The sequence below is a fragment of the Eschrichtius robustus genome, chromosome 2 (genome assembly GCF_028021215.1).
Source record: "Eschrichtius robustus isolate mEscRob2 chromosome 2, mEscRob2.pri, whole genome shotgun sequence".
NCBI classification, from domain to species: Eukaryota; Metazoa; Chordata; class Mammalia; order Artiodactyla; family Eschrichtiidae; genus Eschrichtius; species Eschrichtius robustus.
This window is the reverse complement of record NC_090825.1, coordinates 41,893,240-41,910,744: the sequence shown is the minus strand read 5'-3', so window position 1 is coordinate 41,910,744 and position 17,505 is coordinate 41,893,240.

The window sequence follows — 17,505 nt, the reverse complement described above, 5'->3', positions numbered from 1 at the left end:
ATGATACTATGCATAGATAATCCTAAAGATGTCCCAGAAAACTGCTAGAGCTAATCAATAAATCTGGTAAAGTTGCAGGATACAAAATTAATGCACAGAAATCTCTTGCATTCCTATACACCAACAATAAAAGATCAGAAAAAGAAATTAAGGAAACAATCCCATTCACCATTGCAACAAAAAGAATAAAACACCTAGGAATAAACCTACCTAAGGAGGTAAAAGACCTGTACTCAGAAAACTATAAGACACTGATGAAAGAAATCAAAGATGACACAAACAGATGGAGAGATATACCATGTTCTCGGATTGGAAGAATCAACATTGTGAAAATGACTATGCTACCCAAAGCAATCTACAGATTCAATGCAATCCCTATCAAATTACCAATGGCATTTTATACAGAACTAGAACAAAAAATATTAAAATTTGTATGGAGACACAAAAGACCCTGAATAGCCAAAGCAGTCTTGAGGGGAAAAAACAGAGCTGGAGGAATCTGACTCCCTGATTTCAGACTATACTACAAAGCTACAGTAATCAAGACAATATCATACTGGCACAAAACCAGAAATATAGATCAATGGAACAGGATAGAAAGCCCAGAGATAAACCCACGCACCTATGGTCAACTAATCTATGACAAAGGAGGCAAGGATATACAATGGAGAACAGACAGCCTCTTCAATAAGTGGTGCCGGGAAACTGGACAGCTACATGTAAAAGAATGAAATTAGAACACTCCCTAACACCATACACAAAAATAAACTCAAAATGGATTAAAGACGTAAATATAAGACCAAACACTATAAAACTCTTAGAGGAAAACATAGGAAGAATACTCTTTGACATAAATCACAGCAAGATCTTTTTTGACCCACCTCCTAGAGTAATGCAAATAAAAACAAAAATAAACAAATGGGACCTAATGAAACTTAAAAGCATTTGCACAGCAAAGGAAACCATAAACAAGATGAAAAGACAACCCTCAGAATGGGAGAAAATATTTGCAAATGAATCAATGGACAAAGGATTAATCTCCAAAATATATAAACAGCTCATGCAGCTCAATATTATAAAAACAAACAACCCAATCACAAAATGGGCAGAAGACATTTCTCCAAAGAAGACATACAGATGGCCAAGAGGCACTTGAAAAGCTGCTCAACATCACTAATTATTAGAGAAATGCAAATCAAAACTACAATGAGGTATCACCTCACACCAGTTAGAATGGGCATCATCAGAAAATCTACAAACAATAAATGCGGGAGAGGGTGTGGAGAAAAGGGAACCCTCTTGCACTGTTGGTGGGAATGTAAATTGATACAGCCACTATGGAGAACAGTATGGAGGTTCCTTAAAGAACTAAAAATAAAATTACCATATGACCCAGCAATCCCACTGTTGGGCATATACCCAGAAAAAAACATAATTCAAAAAGACACATGCACCCCAATGTTCACTGCAGCACTATTTACCATAGCCAGGTCATAGAAGCAACCTAAATGCTCATCGACAGACGAATAGATAAAGAAGATGTGGTACATATATACAATAGAATATTACTCAGCCATGAAAAGGAACAAAACTGGGTCATTTGTAGAGGCGTGGATGGACCTAGAGACTGTCATACAGGGTGAAGTAAGTCAGAAAGGGAAAAACAAATGTCGTATATTAATGCATATTTGTGGAACCTAGAAAAATGGTACAGATGAACTGGTTTGCAAGGCAGAAATAGAGACACAGATGTAGCGAACAAATGTATGGACACCAAGGGGGGAAAGCAGGGTGGTGATGGTGGTGGGATAAATTGGGAGATTGGGATTGATATATATACACTAATATGTATAAAATAGATAACTAATTAAGAACCTGCTCGATAAAAAAAATGAAATAAAATTTTAAAAGAGAATGTTCTATCTGGGAAATACGTCTTCAAGAAGTTGAAATTGATAGAATATCTGACATATTTGAAAATATTGAGAACATTTAAAGTATTGGTGGAATATTTGGAGCTGAATTAATGATAACTACATAGAAAACTAAGCAAATGATAAAACAAGACAATCACTAACTTCCAGGAAAACAAAAAATAAATGTGCAAGACAGGAAAATTAAGTGTCTACAACCTGGTTCAGTGATGAACAACTGTGTTTACATAGCTGTAATCATGTAAACACTGATTATTGATATGCTCAACATTAGATATAGCTATTTTAAGAGAATATGAGATAGGAAGTGGGCTTGTGAAGGGGGTTGATAACTGTGAAAAATAGTTAAATCTTGATTTAAAAATGTTTTTTAGTTTAGTCATTATGGAGAATGGAGAAGTAACAATATAAGCATGTTACTCATTGATATGAAGGCAAATACCAAAAGAAAGAGTTAAAATTGTTGCATGTGGTTGCTACAGGGGAGCTATCATGGGCTGGGCATGGAGAATGTCTCTTGGTTTTGGTAAGTGGTCTTGTGGACTATTTAACTAATATTATATGCATGTACAACTTCCATAAAATACATACTAAACAACAACAAAAACAAAAAGAAGATGCAATGTGACCTTGCATTGTGTTTTGGCCTCTCTCTTCTGCCATGGTTGGTAGGCTGGTGGCATCAAAGGGGTGGTCACCTACAGGGAGGGTAAGGGATCCTACTGAAGCTTCCCTAGCAACCTCAGGGCAGCAGCAGCTTGCCGCGCTCCTTGTTCCTCTGAGAAGCCTCCTCAAAGAGGCATCGTGGCCATGAATAAAGCATTCAGGACATTCACCTTCCGGGGGGTCCCACAAGGAAGGGGGCAGGAGGAAGAACACAAAGAAGAACTTTGCCTGAGTAGAGGGAACAGGTCACTGGCAGAAATTGCCCTGAGATTGACTCCCTATTACCCTACATTCCAAGATCCTGGGAAATAAAAGGTCAATCTATTTTTTTTTTTTCCTTAACTGTTAAATCCAGGGTGCTACACTCTGAATGTTTGTGTCCCCCTAAATTCACATGTTGAAACTGAAACCCCAAGGTGATGGTATTAGGAGGTGGAGCCATTGGGGGGGATTAGGTCCTGAGGGCAGAACCCTCATAAATGGGATTAGTGCCCTATGAAAGAAGCCCAATAGCTCTTTTGCCTCTTCTGCCATGTAGGAGGTTACAGAAAAAACAAAAAACAAAAACCCAGCTGTCTAGGAAGCCAGCTCTCACCAGACACGAGATCCACCAGCACACTGATCTTGGATTTCTCAGCTTCTAGAATTGTGAATAATAAATGTTTGTTTAAAAGCCATCTAGTTTATGGTACTTTTTGTTATAGCCGTCTGAATGGACTAAGACACAGGGTGCTTATAATCAGGAATTAAAGCAAAGTTATATTGATTTCACAATCTGTGTCATGGGATCTTGGCTTTCTCCCGGAATGTAAGCTGCTCATCATGGTTCCGCCAACCAGAGGCCTAGGGGAAGTTTTACTGGATGCTCAGCAAACAGGATGCCTTGTCCTAGATCCAGATGTGGCTCCTGCCCGCTGTCAGTTTACAATGAGTAGGGCAGGTAGGATGGGGACAAAGAATTATAAAGCAGATTAGCTAAATGGTCCTAGTAACATGTACTAAAGGAACTGAGGAGCCAAAGATCTCATTCTCCCCTACATATTCAGAGAAGACCTCATGGCTGATGTGGACTCAGAGGCAAATGCAAGATTTCCATAGGCAAAAATGGTGAGAAAAGAACATTCCACCCAGAAAGAATAGCTTGAATAAAGATAGCGGAATTTAGAAAGACAAAATTCAACTTGAGTGCCAACTATGCGCCATTGTCAATATCATCCTCATTATGTCCAGTTTCCCCCTTCTATAAATATACCCAGGGTCACAGGTCAGTCTATGGCAGGGCCAAAATTCAAACCCAGGTCTGTCTGATGCCAAAATCTCTGCTTTCCTCACCATTTTGTGCTACGTCTTACGCAGACATAAGAAAGTGCAAGGCTATTCAGGAAGTAACTTCGGGTTCGCTCCAAGCCAGACTAGATAAAACTCAAGTGCAGGTAGTTTATTTTGAAGTTAATCCCAGGAAATTTTGGTAAGGAGTTGAGGAAATAAGACAGGGTAGAAAAGAGAACTAATAAAGGGTTTATTATTAAACAAGTTGCCCCTGTAGGTAACTAGAATTGAATCCTGCCAGGGAATTCTGGGATTCAGTGTAAAACCTGCATCTCAGAGTTATCTCCCCACAAGGGGTAAGGGAGAAGAGTAATTAGGTTTTCCATCCATTGATTGAAAAATGCTGGAAGATGGGGGGCATTAATTCCTCAACACTTCCAACCTGCCATATAGATGACAAAGTAAGCTCTGTAGGCCACAGAAAACGCCCAGGCAAAGAAATGCAGGTGCTGGAAATTGGACAGATGCATGCTTAAGTGGTCATGGTGAGGGAACATGGGGAGGGAACCAATGGTGGCGGCTACAGAAGCACAGATTACAAGAAAGCTGCATGGAGGCAGGGATGATGTCTCTTCTATTTACTACTGTTTGTACACTGCCTGGAGCATAACAGATGCTCAGTAAATGTCTGTGGAAGAAAGGAAGAGAGGGAGAAGGGAAGAACAGAGGAGAAACAGAAGCAGGATATGACACTGCACATCTTCAGGAGCCTAGAGAAGAGGCCAAAAGGAAGAGCATAAAAGTCTTGAAGGACTTTATTCATATGCAGTGGAAAGCTTCTGAAAGTTTTAGAGCAGGAAAATGACATGATCAAAGCAGAATTTAAGGAAGATGAATCTGGCACTCTTAAGTTCAGAAAATGCTTATTAATCTCTCTGAGTCAAGAAGTGCTTCATTTCTAGTAAGGATGGGGCAAAGGGGCTCCCCTGGTGGCGCAGTGGTTAGAATCCGCCTGCCGATGCAGGGGACACGGGTTCGAGCCCTGGTCCAGGAAGATCCCACATGCCGCGGAGCAACTAAGCCCATGCACCACAACTACTGAAGCCCGCGTGCCTAGAGCCCGTGCTCTGCAACAAGAGAAGCCACCGCAGTGAGAAGCCCGCACACCACAACGAGGAGTAGCCCCCGCTCGCCGCAACCAGAGGAAGCCTGTGCACAGCAACGAAGACCCAACGCAGCCAAATATAAAAATAAATAAAATAAACTTATTTAAAAAAAAAAAGATGGGCAAAAAGTAAAAGATTTACATCTCTGCAGAACATTTTTAAGTTACCTCATCGCTCATGAAGAGAAACAGTTGCTGAATATCACCAGCTTTCTAGGAGTATTTCTTATTCCTGGTCTCAGGGTGCAAAGAGGAGCATTTATCAAGAGACAGCGATTGGCAGGGACCCTCTGGTGAAAGCCAGCCTCCCCTAACTGCCAAGACCGTGGAAGAAGCTACAAAGGGCAGGCCCTACATCACATAAGGGTTTTCTCTGCTGCATCTCACAATCACATATTTCCCCTGAGTTGCAAAACTGGAAGAGGAGAACACTGGAGATGACACTTTTGCAAATATTGGGGATAGAATAATGAGTGGACTCCAAGGGGGATGTGGGAGTACTGACCTTATTATGTCATCTCCTAACAGACAATAAACTCAGGGCCCCTGATGAACTATATTCCCAAATCCGTTTTCCGCAATTCAGAAATCCCAAAACTCTAAAAACTGATATACTCTGATAAATTTGTGACAAAATCATTTGGCATCAAAACGTGACCTTGCTGTCAATTCATTCATAGTCTTTTTTTTAAATCCCACTTTGGGTGAATATTTATTCATTTTCCTCTAGAAAAATTTGCTACTCTGAATTCCAAAATACATTTGACTCCCAAGGATATCAAATAAGGGATTGTGGATCTGTAATTAAAAAGTGATTCCTTGTCTCTTAAGTTGAACTCTCAGCCGTACCTCCCTCAAAGAGAGCAGTTCTGCCTGTGGGCATGCATGTAGGGGTCAGAGATGATCGGACACAGAATACTCAATAGGAGCTGGAAAGGGGTACACTTTCTGAGTCCCATGATTAAGGATGTTTATGCCTGTAGTGGCTCAGGTTATCTCCGAAGGGGAGAGTAGGCTGCTGTCAGCCAGGTAACCCTCACCACCTGGTCTGGGCACAAACTCCAATTTTCTGAACATTAGAGACTGACTGATGGACTTACCATAGAAAGCACTTGTTTGTTAGAAATGCACTTTCCTTCCCAGAATAGCACAAGATGGATCCAGAAACTCCTCTATTAAATTAATTCTTAACCAATATTTTTTCCATCCCAAACCAACCCAAACAAATCAAAAGGTAATAAACTGGGGGTAATGTTTGCAACATGATTAATCTGGTGAACTAATGATACTCGGGAATTGGATGACCTGAGATTAGATCCCAGATCTGCCACTTTCTAGCTGTGTGACCATAGACAAGTAATTTTACCTCTCTAAGCCTTTGTTTTCACATTCACAAAACACATAATAATAATATTTACCTCATAGGTTTGCTGTGATGATTAAAAGCAAAAACATTGCAAAGCTCCTAAAAGAGTATATTAGCACATAAATGCTTACATAACATTAGCCTTTATTATTATTAAAAGAATTATTATAAATCATAAGAAAAATATGAATACTCTAATAGAAGAAAACAAGCAAAGGATAGTGTACGCAATTTAGGAAAGAAGAATAGACAATGGCCAAAATATCTGTGAAAAAAAGCTCAGCCTCACTAGTATTCAAAGATATACAAAATGAAACAACTTGCCCATTTTCCCCTTATCAGATTGGCCCAGATTAAAAGTAAAACCCCATTGTAATACCATAAGTGGGCCCCCCAAAACTAATTGTGTAAAAGGCAAAGGTCACATGATTATGAGGGTAATGAAATGACTCCCGGGGGCCTGCTGTAGAGAACCACCCCCAAATTGTCACGATTACAGGATCCCAATGACCCTGCTATTGGGGAAGAGGCAGCTTCATGCCTGCTGATGACATGAACAGACATATGTTTCCTGAGGGTAAATTGGCATTGTGTGTCAACGGCCTTAAAAAGTTTCTTAACTCAGAACCAGTGATTCTACATCTAGCAGTTTATTATAAAGGAGTTTCTTAACTCAGAACCAGTGATTCTACATCTAGCAGTTTATTATAAAGGAGATCAAAGATCACAACAAGATTCATGATTAAGGATTTTAACCCCAGCATTATTTAATAGCTGAAAATTCAAGTTAACCTAAATGTCTGAAAGTAGGACCTCACTTAAATGAATAACAACATATTTATTAAATTGAATTCTATGAGATTGTTTAAAATGTATGTTTTTAATGAGTATTTAGTGGCACAAGTAAATGTCATTAACAAAATTAGGATACCATATATACATATATATGTGTATATTAATATAAAAATATAGTCCCAATTTGTGTTTATGTGTGTGTTTGTGGGTGGAAGTGGTTAGCTTTAAGAGTGGGATTATTGAGATTTTTGTATTCTCCCTTACACTCTTTTCTTATTTTCCAAGTTTTCTCTAATAAATTATATTACTTTGATAATCTGAAATAATTAAAACTGCTATGGAAAAATCTTGAGAATAACAACTAAACAGAAATATTTGTTCAGTGGCAGATGCAACTCAATGAAGATGCTATCCCTTCACTAGGAAGAAACCAGAAGCCCTGTCAAGAGGAGCTCATTTCTTTCTTCCAATAAATAACAGTAGTGTTCTAGCAAGGTTTCTCTTTTCCACTCCAGAGGGGCAGACTACTATATAGGGGAGACTTCTATATCCCCTATGCCGAGCTCCATCACTTCCTACCTAGGGGACTTTGGGGGAGTTACTGAACTTCTGAGCCACATCTCCTATCTGTGAACTGGTAGTTATGAGGCTCACCCAGGAAAATAGAGAACACACTTGGCAGACCGTCTGGCCCACAGTAGATGTTTAATAAGTACCCGTTTCTTCTCTAATTGTACTCTTCATAGTAGTCTCTTGGGAGATTAAACATGTATAATAACGATCTGTGGTTGGTTGCACAGGACATTTTGAAACTTCTTTCTTGAACTTCCTGCAGTTTGTTTACTGGCGGTGGTGACTTGGAGGATTAGCATCTGACAGCCGTTCCATCTCCTTCTGGAGAAGAATTTTTCAAACCTTGTTGACCACACGGCATGATAAGAAATATGTTTGGTCTTGTGATCCAGTTTATATCTATATCTACCTAACTAAAACAAAAGATTTATGAAATAACACTTTACCTTTACTAATGCAATACATTCAGATACCGTCTATTTTATTATACTCTTATTTCTTTTTTTAAAAATGCTAATCACAGCCCACTAAACTGATTTCGCCATCCATTAGCAAGTGGTAAACTACACTTTGAAACTCTTGGTGATAAATGTAAAAACCACCTGAGAAGTGTGCCTAGAATGCAGAGGGCCTTAACCTCAGAGGGCTGGCATGGGCACAGGGAATCTGCATTTTAACAAATTCTCCAAGAGATTCTGATGCAGGATGTTGGAGGACCACACCCTGAGGAGCTCTGTTCTAGAAGCTTGGTGTACTGCAGGCTCTATAGTCTAGAAAGGATGTTTCTGTTCTCCCATTCCAGATACGGTTTAGGCTCAGCCTTAGGTGCACACACACAAGATGTGATGGCAGGAGTCTGGTGGAGGACTCACTCCTTCCCTTCCTGTCGGCAAGCTGGGTCATGAAGGCATTTGGCTTTTCTACCTCTGCAAAAGGCAGAGATGGTATTTTGGTGTCAAAGGCATAGTCATGTTGCTGGTATTGATGACAGCAGGTGTGGCAGAATCCCGGCACCTGCAGCTGTAGGGGAAGCTTCCTGATCAGGGAACACAAGGGCATTAAGGGCAGCAGTGGTGGTGTGGTTTTGGAGCCAGCATCTTCCCAATCTTAACAAAGGTAGATAGATGCTTCCTTGGAAGCTTTGTTCTAGGGCATGACTTAGAGAGTCACTCTTGAAAAAACAAACTGAAGTTTGTTTTCCAACTTCCATTTTACACCCTGTACTGAATTACTTCTTGCTTGAATTAGCTAGAGTGGATTCTGTCCTCTGCAGCTGAGCCTGAAATGATATCCCAGCCACATAGCAAAACCAATACAATTATGTTATAAATCAGCTCTTCTTTTATTATTACTATTTCAACACTGTAGTGCTGTCTTATTTTTTTTTATATTTATTTGTTTATTTGGTTGCACCGAGTCTTATTTGCATCAGGCGTGCTCCTTAGTTGTGGCTCCAGGGCTCCTTAGTTGTGGCACGCAGGTTCCTTAGTTGTGGCATGAGAACACTTAGTTGCAGCATGTGGGATCTAGTTTCCTGAGCAGGGATCAAACCCAGGCCCCCAGCATTGGGAGTGTGGAGTCTTATCCACTGCCCCACTAGGGAAGTCCCTGCAACTCTTTTTTGACTCAAAATGGTCTCAGTTTCCTGACTTCTTCCAAGGCTTGGTAGCCATCAAGGAAAATAATAAACCTAAAAACCTATACTCAAAAGACAAATACTTCCTACTATCAAGACTGCCCAATAAAGGTTGCCACAGACAAAGATCTTTCAGCAATGACAATATTGTTGGAACCATTACATTGCCTCCAAAGGTAATCCTGTTTAAAAGAAAAACACTCATTGGGATATAGGATTTTGGGCCAGTTTGTTAGGAAGTCAGCATATGTTCATTTGGTAACTGTAGGAGACAATAGAAGTAAAACAGAGATAATACAGAGTATCTGTTTTCGAGTAGCTCCCCGTCAGACACGCCAACCAAGCAACACGTCAACTGTGATAAGTGCTCTAGTGGGTTATACACACTATACACAAATATAGTGTACACACTATACACAATATACACAAAGTATATTATACACAAAGTAAGAGTCACTTAGCCTTGCTCTCCACAGAGCATCCAGGTGTCTCACTGCTCGAAGGCCTGAGACCACAGCCTCGCTCCTACAAACTGACATTTAATGGGAACACAATTTCCATGGGGTGTCCCCAACCGAATAGTGTCATGATAATCCCAAGGGCAAAGGGCTTTTAGGGAGCTGGCAAGTCAAGATCAGTAGGTTTATACCAGGGACATGTGTTTAATGAGGAGTCTGAGTATATGCAAACAATATTAAATCAACTTTCTCTCTAAAAATAAGAGAGAAATCAAATAAGTGAGGCCTTTCAGTTAAAATCGTGCTGATTAACATAATTTTTAGTGTGTGGATTTATGAGGTTGATGGTGGCAAACATGCCCACTCTCTTTTTATCTTGAGAATTAAATTCTGGAAAAAGTGGGAATCTCAGTCCAAAGGCAAGTTGGTACGCTGTTACTATGACAGCACTGAAAAGAAGAAAAATGCCTTGATTGGCAAAAGTTTTGATAAGAGAGGCCAACAGAAACCAAGAGCCTTGGCTGTTATATATTATAACTATTTGTTTTCTGAGCTCAGTAGTAAGTGACACTGTTCTGGATCGCCTTCATTGTCCCCTCCAGAGTCACTTCCCAGCCTTCTCCACGCTGACCGGTGTAGGCATGGATGGCTCATAAACTGAGAGCCAGGGAGGGGCACATGGAGCGAGACGTGCCCAGATCCACTGTCCACGCTGCTCTGTTGATGGACATTTATGGACCATGTCAATAAGTTCCTTTTATGATCTGGCTTCTGCTTAGAGAGCCAATGAGATGCCCCGGCAGAGATTAGAGGACGAGAAGAAAGGGAAGTTGGGGCATGTATTCCTCTGGCTCGCTCTCTGTAGAGAGACTGTGCTCCTCCATCTGGGTCCAAACTCCTGTGGGGCAGACAGCCCTCCTTCCTAGCTATAGTTCTCTCTTCCAGGTCCTGTAACTGTCTCTGACCTAGCATGGTAAGCGCTTTCTGCTATTGCTAACTGTGGGGCACTTCACCATTCCTTGCTGTTTTCTTTTAACCCAAAACATCTTTGTAAATCACCCCTTCAGTAAACTCTCCTCAATTTTCCCCATTTGACTGTTTCCCTTGCTTCCTGTGGAGATCCTACCTGGAAGGTTGTTCAGAGAAAGTTTTCTCAGTGTTTGAACAGGGCCAATGAGAAGTTAATTCACCTGCTCTTCAGACATCTTGGTTAGCTCAGCTTCTGTCTGGAAAGGATCCTAGCAGAGATGGTCATCTCCCCAGTGTGATTATTAAGGGTTGGAGCCAGTTAGTGTGACATTAACTTTAGATAAGAAAATGGAGTAGACCTTGTCCAGCCTGACAATTTACCTGAGGATCAAAAGGTAACGTGGTCTCTTACTAACCTCTGAGAGCCTAGGGCTTCATGAATTAGGCAGCTACCAGACTTCACATCTGCTACCAAGCACAAGATATGAAAAGGGCTTTTCTTCTTTAGATTCTGCCTTTTCACTAAAGCCTCATCCCTATCCAGTGAATTGGAGCAATGTTACTCAAAAAGTAGTACAGGACCACTGCTGGTATGCAAGCTGATGAGGAGCTTGCAGCAAAATAAATCAGCTATGCTCAGCTGACTGACTTTTTTTTTTTCCGGTAGCAAGATTTTCCTGATGAAGGAAGCATGTGTTGATTTATGTTCTCTCATAAACTCTTTTTCTCATCACAGGCAACAAACATTTCTCAGACTGGTATTTGGGTACTTGGAGTAGCACTGACTTAGAGTACTGTGAGATTGGTCTGGGCAATAAACTAGCTCAGTGCTCCCCAAGTTGTACTCCATGGAATCCTAAACCTGTAAGATACCCTGTCCATTTACACTGGGAGATGCTCAGATTCACAAAGCACATGACCATGTTAACAGCTCTGGTAAGTCCTACAATAAAAGAATTTGCTTACTTTTGTTTAGCATAGAATTTCCCATTCTTGTTTGAAATGATTTTGTCATGTCATGGCTATTACCATTTGTGAAAAAAAATCATGTTCTCTGAAACACCCTTCAGGAAATGCTCAGCCCGCTGGTCTCAAGTCTCTTGGGAAGATATTTATCTTCTTTAACTACCATTAATGTCTAATACCTGAATAGTTTAATACTTAATGTATTTTCATATGCATTTCCCCAATGAGTCTCACGGTTATGCTATGAGAAACAGGGCAGGAATTATAAATCCCATTCTACACAGGAATAACTGGGCAGGGGTCGGGGTGTCAGCAGATTACATGATTTGCTCAAAGTCAACTTTGTGAAAAGTGAAGCTAGAATTTGACACTCAGATCATCAAACTCCAAACTCTATACTCCCTACAAAAACACTGATCTTTGAGCTAAAAGGAATCTTAGAAAATAATACATCTAATAAAGAAAATAATACTCTAGCAAAGGAACAATTCAGTGCTAACCCAGTGGTGATACACTTAACTTTTAGATGAGAGGAGTGATATTTAAAGCTGTTCCTTTATACCATTTTGACACTTGTCTCTTGTTATGGTCAAATAGGGTTTTCCAATGTCCTGTTTTCTCCAAATTCCGGGGAATGGGTCACATTCTCCTTCTATTTTCAATTTTTATTTTTTTTTTGGCCACGCCCCGTGACATGCAGGATCTTAGTTCCCCGACTAGGGATCGAACTCATGCCCCCTGCATTGGGAGCACGGAGTCTTTACCACTGGACCACCAGGGAAGTCCCAAATTCTCCTTCTAAAGTAGAGCAGAAGATCAGGGACGGAATGTCACAGACACTGGACTTCTCAGTTTGTTCACAAAACAAAATATATGGCATTGGGGAGAGAGTCAGGACACTTGACATTTATACCCTATATGCCTGAGGCAAGTAAAAGGGGTGTGGGATTTAATGGTACTTGGTTAAACTGATCATGTCATAGCTTATCTATCCTTGCATGGTAAACTAAAAGAAGAAAAGAAGAAAGAAAAAAAAAAAAAGAAAGCCTGAAAAATAATCTGATCATGATGATCTCCATTCTCTGTGTGTATGTTTCTAACCAGATTTTCATCTAATAACTCATCCCTTCATTCATTTGTTCATTCATTCAGTAAACTTTTCTTGAGTTTCTATTCTGGGCCAGGCAATGTGCTAGGAGCTGAGGCAACATAATGAATAAGATACATTTCTCACCCAAGTCAAAACATGAATTATCATTACCATCAACAAACATGTATTGAGCATCTTGTGTAGAAGGTGCTGGGACTGGGCACTTCAGGGACCTATAACAAGGCCTGGTGCGGCAGTGCCCTTGCCCTTCAAGGGTTCGGTCTCCTTGAGGAGATAGCCATGCACATAAAAGGCTAAGTAACATTTAGCAAAGCTAAGTGCCAGTTGAGTGGTATGAAGAGGAAGTGCAACCAGCATTCCAGAGACAGGGACATCACTCTTGGTCCAGGCAGGTGGGGAGGCTGTCCCAGTGACGTAACTGTGGTCAAAGCTAATAATAACTCTATTATAAGCCACAGCATTGCAGGGGAGACAGAATAATTCCTTTGAGAGAATGAATCTTTTTGGTTTATATCGACCTCATGGAAATAAATCTAGCACTTAAAGAGTTTCAGGTTTCATTTATGTCATAAGTGTTCATTTGTGGGTAACTAGTCCCTGAAATAAGGAACTTGTGTCTCTAGGTTGGAGTCATCTTGAATGGGGGAGATGAAAGTTCATTATTCTTTTGAAAGTTATTCAACATTAATTGTGTTTGGCACTTTTTAAATAAGGAAAATTACCCTAAACTGGACGGCTTAGATTGCATCGTTATCTATGAGAGGCTTTTCTCATGTAATTACTATGTGCTAGCTCTATAATTATAAGGAAGACCTGAATTTTCTTCCTATCACTGAAAATAACTGCCTCTCCTGCACTGAAAAAAATACTTGACTTCTCCTTTTTAATTTTCTCATCCTCAAATAACCTACCAAAAGTTAATCCCACCTCCAGTAAATTCTAAATAACTTAAAAATGAAAATGTCATTGATGATGCGTGTATTTCTATAGCTTTATTTTTTAAAGTTTGGGTATCACATTCTGTTAGTTTTAGAGAAATTATGATAATTTAATATAACATCTTATATTTATGTGGTTACATTTGAGATGGAAAATCAGATCCATGTTTAATGAGAATTTTCAATTTTTATTTAAGTCCTTAGAACTATGCAGTGCTAATATATGACTCTATCTGACTCAACTTCAACCAACAAAATAAGCTTGAAAGTTTGAGGTACTGAATAAGATGCCTCCTGATCTCCCTTGAATTCTCATAGAGAATGCCACAGGTTTTGGCCATAGACAAGAAGCACCAGCGGTTTCTTCCCTTCCAATAGGAACAACTAAAAAAAACCCAAACAAAACAAATAAACGAAAAACTGGGTGAAATTAATTTTTTATTTTTTTTTAACTTATAAAATCTAAAAGCTAACAAGATAGTGAGGATTTAATATGCAAAAATCTAGAAGGCAAATCCAGGGAGGTAAACTGAGCACACGAAGCTACTCTGACCCAACAGCAACCATCAAACATGAAGACACATGCAAAGCTGAGGTGCTGTTTTGGTGGCCTCAAGAAGCAAAAGGAAGAAGTAAAAGCCTGGGGCCCACCAGAACTGGGGAGTCTCACTTCTTCCCCAAATATATTAAACTGGGATCCAAAGGCCTGTACCCTCAGGCAAATGAAAAGCCAAAAGTACACCAGCCCTTGTGTGAATTTGCAACCCAAGTTTGGGTCATCTAGACAGTCCAAGGAACTACAACCTTGAACAATCGTTCCTAAATTATTTTTCAAGTACAATGACCAGCACATGGTCAAATATGATCAGTCACATAAACCAGACAACAGGAGTGAGAATAAGCAGAAATAACAGACAATAGAACCAGACCACAGAGACTTCAAAATTAGAATTATAAAATACACACTATAAAATATCTGTGGTTTCTTATGTTTAGAAAAAATAAACATAGATCTCCAAGGAATAAAAAGCTACAAAGTGGCCAAGAGCACTACCAAATTTTTGTAAAAACAAATGGACAGGGGCTTCCCTGGTGGCACAGTGGTTAAGAATCTGCCTGCCAATGCAAGGGACACGGGTTCAAGCCCTGGTCCAGGAGGATCCCACATGCCGCGGAGCAATTAAGCCCGTGCGCCACAACTACTGAGCCTGCGCTCTAGAGCCCGTGTGCCACAACTATTGAAGCCCGCGCACCTAGAGACCGTGCTCCGAAACAAGAGAAGCCGCCACAGTGAGAAGCCCGAGCACCACAACGAAGACCCAACACAGCCAAAAATAAAATAAATTAATAAATAAATTTAAAGAAAAAACAAATGGACAAACAAAATGCATTCAAACACCTCCACCATATTCATGTACATACACACAGATTGAGAAATTTGCACGAATTGCTCCACTTATGAGCCTGGATTAGCTTAAGTAAAAGTGGCCCGACACTATCTGAAAGATGAGTGTCTCCCTGCCTCGCTTTGGGTCCTAAGGCTGTCCTCTAGGAATAGGTTATCTATCCCCGACCCCTTGCCTTTTTTTTTTAGGTATCTAGATTTGGATAAGAATATTTATACCCTTTTGATCACAGTTCAGATAAGCCAAGAATATCCACTAGCAGTGCTAAATAAGCAACAGAGTGTTCTTTGTGAAGGAATACCTTACCTGACTCTGAGTGCATTCTTCCTTTTGTATTTCCTTCAAAGGCAAGAAACAATCCTACCAGCTTTCATAGCACAATCCTTTTGCCATAACTCCTTCACTTCCACATCATTCAGCGTGGTAGACACTGTGGTGCTCCACTTAGCTCTCCCTTCAAGACGGAAAGAATTATTCCTACAGGGAGTGCTGCAGACAAACTGCTTTTGGCTGGCCATCCCCACAGGGATGGCCTCAGCCAAAGAGAGACCTACACGTGCGCGTGCGCACGCGCACACACACACACACACACACACACACAGCCTTACCTTTTTCCTGGGCAGCCCATATCCAGTGACTAATCAACAAGAGGTATAAAGTATTGTCCCTCCTCTCCCCAACGTGGGGCCCCTCTGAATATGATTCCATCTTCAGAACTCCCTGCAGGGTTGGCTGTGCTTCCATTGAGATATCCAGCATTGAATTTCAACTTCTCCTGGTGCTCAATCCTGATTTCTTCTCTTTTCTTCTGCAGGTGTCAAGCACACTTTCAGAAGCATCCTGCACACTGCTCTCTGTGTTCAAGCTTGCTACCCAGGGGACCCAGCCTGTGACACTCACGTCTTCACTGATTTGAACCTCTGGGACTTATTGGGGTACAGACATTTCTTCTTCAGAGGTGCTCTAATTGTAAGAACTTGATCTAAGTAACAAGCAATCTCCTTTGTTCTTTCTGCTAATCTGGACAACCTTTCAGGAAATTTCTTGGAAATCACTCTGCAAGGCGCATCAAGATTTAGTACTTGTCCTACCAAACTTATCTTCCAGGTCTTCTCATATCTGACAACGACTTCAGGGAAAGAGCAAAGTCCTGATTCTTAGAGGTGGAAACAAGTGCCCATCCCTAATCACAGCTGAGAACACTCAACGGATCCAAAGTATTTGCATTTTTAGTTTTCTTAAGAATCCAGGTTTTCCCTCTTCATGAGAGTGGGCCACTCAAATGCCGGTAGTGTCTATAACTGGACGGGAATTGTAGAAATAGTTCTAAAATAAGGACACAGGGGATAAGCTATCAGTCATCTTGTAGAGAGGCTTGGCTCTGGTGCCCGCCGGAGAAAACCACTGTCTGACCAGGTTGCTTTAATTAAAATCACGAGTAAGTGACTTTTTTGTTTGACTTTTCAAAATTAACAGTCTCATTTATAATAAAGGATACATATTACCATTTTTATCAGTCCAGTTTGAATAACACACTCTGAAAAGATCAACAAGTTTGACAATAAACTTTGTCGAGAGGGTATGAGGAAACAGAAGGGGGTGGTAAGAGGGAAAGTGTCACTGGCAAAGCCCACTAGGGACCCCAGGGAACGTAAGATGGAATATAGATAGTAAGATAAGGTCTAACCTCTTCTTTTGTGCTTAGTCTAGTTTCACTTGCCTATAGGGGGCCGTGTGCAGAGGCCTTGCACCTAACATGTCAGATTAGAGTTTCCAGCACCTAACCGCCAGCCTGACACCTCAGCTCCGTGGCTGCGTGGAGAAGAGCTGCCCATGTCACCTCAATTCAAGATGGCGATGGCACGCGGTGCACAGAGACGCCGCTGTGAGCAACGCGCCTGCGCAGGGGCGCTCTGCCCCCTCCCCCACACTGAGGAGAGCCCTATGAAGCAGCCCAACAATAGCTGGCCTGTGGGAAGAGTTGTACTCTAGAACTCGAGCTGGCACCTCTCCACTGTTTGATCAAAGAATAAAACTTTCCTTTGCTTCTGAACTAAACTCAGTCTCGTTCTATTGGCTCGAAGGACACCCTGCAGAAGGACCTTTGTTGGGTACCAACTGGAAAAGGTCAGTAACAAGTTTCATTCCTTCCTCCACCCACTCTACACCCCAAATCATTGAGAAGAGAATCTGATTAAATTATTCTATATTTGAAGACAAGGACACATTCATACCCTTCTTATCCAGCTTTAT